Genomic DNA, 6,125 nt, shown 5'->3' with positions numbered 1-6,125 from the left:
ATGGCAGGATGGTGACAGTATAGCGCATGCTGATGGCAGTAGTCATAGCCAACCCTGGGGATAAGAAGTGCTGGTTAGAGGAAAGGAGAGGGAGTCAGGACTTCTGACCCCAACTCTGATACAGATTTGCTGTGTAGGCTAGGATAAGTCATGTACTTTGAGATCCCTGATGGCATGTGCAAGCAAATGCAAATTTTTCCTTCAACTTTGCCTAGAGAAAGCAAGAAGTGTGATGAACTGTAGTGCCAGCCTAGATAATTCTGATGCTTACTAAAAAGAGAAGTCACTCATGTCTCCAGCAGAGAAGCTGCTGGTGCCAAAATGATCAGTGTCACTCAGAATCAAACATGGCTTTTTTTTTTCCATCTAGAAAAGCAACAAATTACCACGTTATAATCTGACTGATTCTTCCCATTTTTATGCTGCTTTACAGTCTGTGCTGAAGCCTCTTTTACCTTCAGGAAGTGAGGAGATTGCTACTTTGCCAGGAAAGTGTGGTCATGTTGCTGGCACACACTGGGCAGGCAAAGGACTTGTATCCAAGATTGGCAGGGATGATGCTTCTTCATGTGCACATGACAGTTCAAGCAAGTCATCACTTGAAAAACTCATAGGAAAGGAGAGAGGGGCAGCAGACTAAATGTTTGCAAGGTAAATATCAGCTTGGCACTGTATTTTGTACATGAGTGACTGTCAATTAAAGCACACAAAACCAATAGTGGAAACAAGAGAATAACACCCTAAACCCTGGGAAAAGCTCCACCAGTCCTTCCTGATTTCCCACAAAAAAACAGGCAAATAGCTAACTAAGCCAAAAAATGCCCTCAGTTCAGTGGACATAGTTTTAAAACAACCAGGCTATTTTATCTTCTTGCTTTCCATCTCTCAGCTTGTTACAACTTAGCAGGGTTCTTGCTCTCAACAGTGCTAAACAAACACTCACGGGCACTATTGTGCAAATCACTGATCCCAGATAACAAATGGATTTTTACATTCTTTCTGCGTATCTGAATCCATTATCCTAAGAGGGCCCAGAAGAAGGTGGGCATTAACTTAATACAGCTCTGAAAGAGGAACTATCCAGGCCAGGAGATTAGGAATGACAGAAAGAGCCTTATGAATTACTAAATCACTTTGAGCCAGTGACCAAATCCATTTCAGCTGCTGGCTATTTGGTGGCCTGTTTGAAGTGAGCTGGTGATGGCTTTTAGCCCAATTCCTAAAGGTGTCTGTGTCAAAATATCTATTTATTTGCTGGCAGCCTTGATAGAGAAGCCAGAAGATCCGTGGGCTTGGACCCAAATCAGCCCCCCAGATCAGATGTGGAGCACTCTGGCATGGCAGGTCAGGGCACGGTTCCATCTTCACAGTTTTACCTGTTCCCTGCTTATTCTCTTTAGAGCACTGGCCTCAGAATCTCTTCCTGGAGCTCTTTTCCCCAGTATTGACATCATTCATATGTAAGGGGGGAAGAACAAAGACAGCACGCGCCTGTTTTCTTGTGTGATTTTTCTATACCCATTTCCCAATCCCAACGTCCAAAGTAACAACATCCTTTCAAACCGCCCCCTCTTGAAATGCCACAGTAGTCAAACAGCTGCAAATCAAAACACCTTGTAAACAAGTGACTGAAATCCCGTGGGATGCCCGAGGGCTTGGGCACGTCTCAGAGTGATTATAGTTCCTGCTATACAAATTGGAGTCCATGTAGCAGGGTTCGTGCCAACTCCGAGCTCTTGCTTTTTATTTTTAGTCCTGTTTGTCGAGGSGTTCTCATGATAAAAGGAATGACATGCGGTATCAGTGATACACAGATAAAATTAGATAGCAGCCGGAAGTGATCATACGACTAATCCTCCCCACTAAGACTTTTTCCACAGGATTTGAGATCTTGTGGGCCTCAAGGACAGCTTTTCTCTGGGTGAATTCCACTTCTCATCAGCAGGCAGCTGAAAAATTGAACTCACGTGGGGCATATGTGGTGAGTCTAATGCAAAGAAGCGACTGTCATTGTCATTGCTTATGCCAACAACTGGGACCATCTGGGACACTAAAGACAACATTGTCTGGATGTGTACAGCTGATTGAAGGCTGTTCTCAGCAAGTCTCTAAGCCTTGTTCCCTCCTCAGGCCAACAGAACGCAAGGCTGTTACCTTCTGTGCATGGTGTACTGTACACAGAGCAGCCTAGTCGTCAGCAGAGCTCAGTCCTGAGACTTTTTAGTCCCCCAGACATAAGCCACCCACACCAGTGCTGGAGACATTCTTTCTTTCTTTGGAAGAAGAGTCTGCCAATAGGGAAGAAAGGGTGGAAAGTACATTAGATTACATCTCTAAAGCAGATCTATCAGGAGAACAGGATTGGTTGTCATTTGTTTTGACTTTTTTTCTGCTAATGTTTGGATTGCTTTTGTTTTTCCTACACTGTAAAATGGGAAAATACAAGTGGTTAACTGATCAGCAAACCTTTTCTATTGCTTAGAAACATACGGCATTCAAACAGGCAGCAAAGTTTACTTAGTGCACCATGAAACGAAGATGAGATTGGTTGCAATGTAGCACAAAGGCATTTAGAAGAGCAGCTGTGACATGATGGCAAAGAAAGAGTGCGTCAAAAACAAAGCTGTGAACCCACAAGGCCAGAGAGCTTACAATTACACTTAAACAGAATATGTTAAGGCAAAGGGAGAGGATAATTATGTAATGTGAAAATGGTATGGCACAGATAAGGAATGGAATTTTTTGTTCCTGTAGCTTACTGAAGGAAAATGGCTCCAGTGCCTGGACATGGTCCATTTTGTGCCAAAAACCTATTGCAGAATGAAATGGTGTATCACTCCCATCACTTTGGGCAAGTGAGGTATCTTCAGTCCTAAGCCAGAGGGACCATCTCTAAGGGAGAAGAAAACAGATTTAAGTGTGGCAAGTGGATGTGGTTCTGCCCATTTTTTAAATTTCAGAAGTAGAAATATTTTCTTCTAGAGAACTAGAGGAAGAATAAAGGCTTTAGCCTTCTACATCCCTAAACACTTTCTACTTGGAAGGAGGTCATAGAGTTCAAAGCTGCTTCTCAAATGCTGCTGTGTAGTATTGCCTTGATGTCATGCATCATTATAAACAAGTTATTATTTATTTCAGTGTTTTGGGAGAATGGACTGGAACAATACAGCCACAGCAGTTCCCTGCCTTATCCCAGCAGGCTCTTAGTGAGCTACTCATGAGCTGTACCTGGCCAAAAGATGGCTGTCTGTCATTCCGTGTCTGGTACTAGTGCACATCTCTGGGCAATTTGGAGTAGAAATTTTGATGGATTTTTATGAAGGATGGAGGGCTGGGAAGGAGGAGACGAAACTGAATGTGCAATGCCATGTTGTTTGATGGCTGCTTGGTGTGAGAACCCTGGGCTGAGAAGCCCCGAAGGCTGCTTTCCTGCAAGCACTGAATGCATCATCACTCCTTTCTCTATGCGTCTGATTCTGAAGCCAGTCAGTCATTTACACCTGATGGAATAACCGAAAAACAAAATTAAGCAGGACAGTGCTCCATTCACTTCTGTCTGTTTAGCTCAGATTTGAGCTAGATCTGGGATCAATATTTTAAAAAATAGTAATCATTGTAAAGGAACAAGTGCTAGAAATGAGGTGCAGCAAGGGCATATGTAAAAATCGGTTTGAAGCCATGGGCTCTTGCATAACTGTCTCTAGCTAATTGCCTAAACATTTTTATTTGCTGTAGTCTCCCTAGACCTATTTTACCTAACAACATACAAATAATTTGAAAGTCCTGATGACGCACTATGAGTATGATATGACCTTTGCATAGTCTCTGCCAAAAGATTGTCTTTCCTCTTTCTATTTCATAAGCACTGTCCATCTGGCCTTGCCCTGCCACGTTCCCAGATATGAAGAAATATCCTCCCTCCTGTAGAGAGGAGGCAGCCCATTAGGTTAAAAAGAGAAGCATTAAGGAAATATATTCATAGATGGCCTGTTACAGGGGATTCACTGATCACTGAAAGTATATGTACACTCCAGTCACTTTTTAGCCCATGTTAAACTCTTTGGCACTGTCAGACTACTTGACCAGATAATTTAAAACTAGCTCAAGCTCATCTGCACTTGGGTTCCTCACACCTCTGGTAAATAGCCAAATTTTAGCCTGGCTGGAAATATTCCTTGCCTGACAAAGAACAAACTATTTCTCCACATCATTAGATGGATCAAAATCCTTTTCAGCTGCCCACAAAGCGTAGCTAGACTGAATCACATGTTTTTTCCAAAAGCTATCCTATCCAAAGGAACCAGAAAAAACTGCCTTCCTTTTTTTTTTTTTTATTTAACTCTGACAAGATGAGCTCTAATCTCACTATTATAGGAAAAACTACTCTTCCAAACCAGGAAGATCAATAAGGGACTAGATGTTACTCCCTAAACATAACAGATCCAGTAAATTCAGTCCAGTTCTTTAAGGGTGCCTTGCTATCTAGTCTGACCTCATTAAATGTCCAAAGGATAGAGCTGGCTAGGAATCATGATGAAGATCTGGTCTATAGCACCTGATCTTAGAAGAATTATTGTTCAAACATTCTGCCTGCTCACACAACCCAGTCTRTACTCCAGATGGAGTAGGAGAAGACTGGGGTGATATTCCCAGCCCTGCCTTGCACTAGCTTCTGATGACCTAGTTCTGGGTAACTAACGAGATCCAGATCTCACTGCTTGCCTGGTACAAAAATACTCTTGCATCATTCTTGAAATCATGATGCTCCCATTGAAGAGCCCACATACTCTGGTATTTAGCTGTCTTTAGTGACCTCATGCTCATATGCAAAATGATGATCTGTGATCTGGGCACTTCATGCTAGCAGTAAAACAGAAGGGCTTACTGGAGAGGGACTATTGGTAGGTTTGTATTTAAAGTGTCTTCAGAGTCAAATCAATTCCCCCTCCCCCCCCCCTTTTTTGAGCTGCTGAACAACCAGAGGCAATCATTGCACTTCTCTGTTTCCAGTTTCAGCTTTTCACTTCTTCTAGGCGGGAACCGTCTTCTACACTGTATTTGTACAGCAGCTAGTTTTGTAGGGTCCCACTCCATCAGCTCCTCTGCACCAATATTTTGGTGTTGGTGAGCCTCCATTTTCAGGACTTTCTGCAGGACACCTTCCCAGCTGGCCTCCTATCTATAAAAACCTGTGGGTGAAATGCAGGCAAATGCATTCAAGTTAGACATACATCTGACACCAAGTGCATCTGGCAACTGCTCCAGCACTGCAGAGGACAGCCCGAGGATTTCTAGTTATTTATAATTCAGCATCAGATTGGACCCAGTTGCTTCTGGTTAGAAATCTTTTTGCAATAACAAACTAAGATTACATGAAGAGCTTAAAAAAGAGTTTCACCCCTCCAGGGCTAAATTACTTCCACTTATATACAACTGTCATATCTTTAAAGGGCAAACCCAGAAAGCTAAAACTGAAAAATATAACTCTACAACTGAGACTATCTGCCTGCCCTCTCTAGGCAATCAGTCTCATATCTGTAAGGTCCTTCATAGCAAGGAACCAAAATTCAAGCTAAGTGGATGGAAGATTTATGTACAAAGTAGGAAACAACAGCTTGGGAGGAGGTGTATTCAAATGCTAGAGCCAGTTACAAAGACAAACCTCAAACACCATACGACTGCTTTTGCATAGCATCTCACTCATGTCTGGTAAAATCACTCCGTGCTCACCCAGACTTTGCAAACTACTAGTCACCAACTGAGAAAGGCATGATGACGTACATGTTATGGTAGCACCCGGCACTGGCAAACAATCCACTTTCATATGTAGCTCCAGGATCCATTCCATACATTTTATAACTGATGTATTTTACATTAAATGGGGGAATGAAAACCCTATATACCAACTTATCTGTCTTGCAGGAGGTCTCATGCTGATCAACTCACCTTTAATGAATTTAATCAGTAGAGGAGTCATGGAGGAACATGAAGAGGTCATACTTTCTCTACACTTTTTGTGAATATTCCCAATCATATGATGAGAGAGCAGTCATGCTTCACATAGTGGCTGTGTTCAGCCCTGATTATTTACCTGGGTTAATAATTGAAGTACTTAACCCTAGGGG

The sequence above is a fragment of the Apteryx rowi genome, unplaced genomic scaffold, assembly GCF_003343035.1.
Source record: "Apteryx rowi isolate R43461 unplaced genomic scaffold, aptRow1 scaffold_158, whole genome shotgun sequence".
In the NCBI taxonomy this organism is placed as follows: Eukaryota; Metazoa; Chordata; class Aves; order Apterygiformes; family Apterygidae; genus Apteryx; species Apteryx rowi.
Note: the sequence above shows the minus strand (reverse complement) of the source record.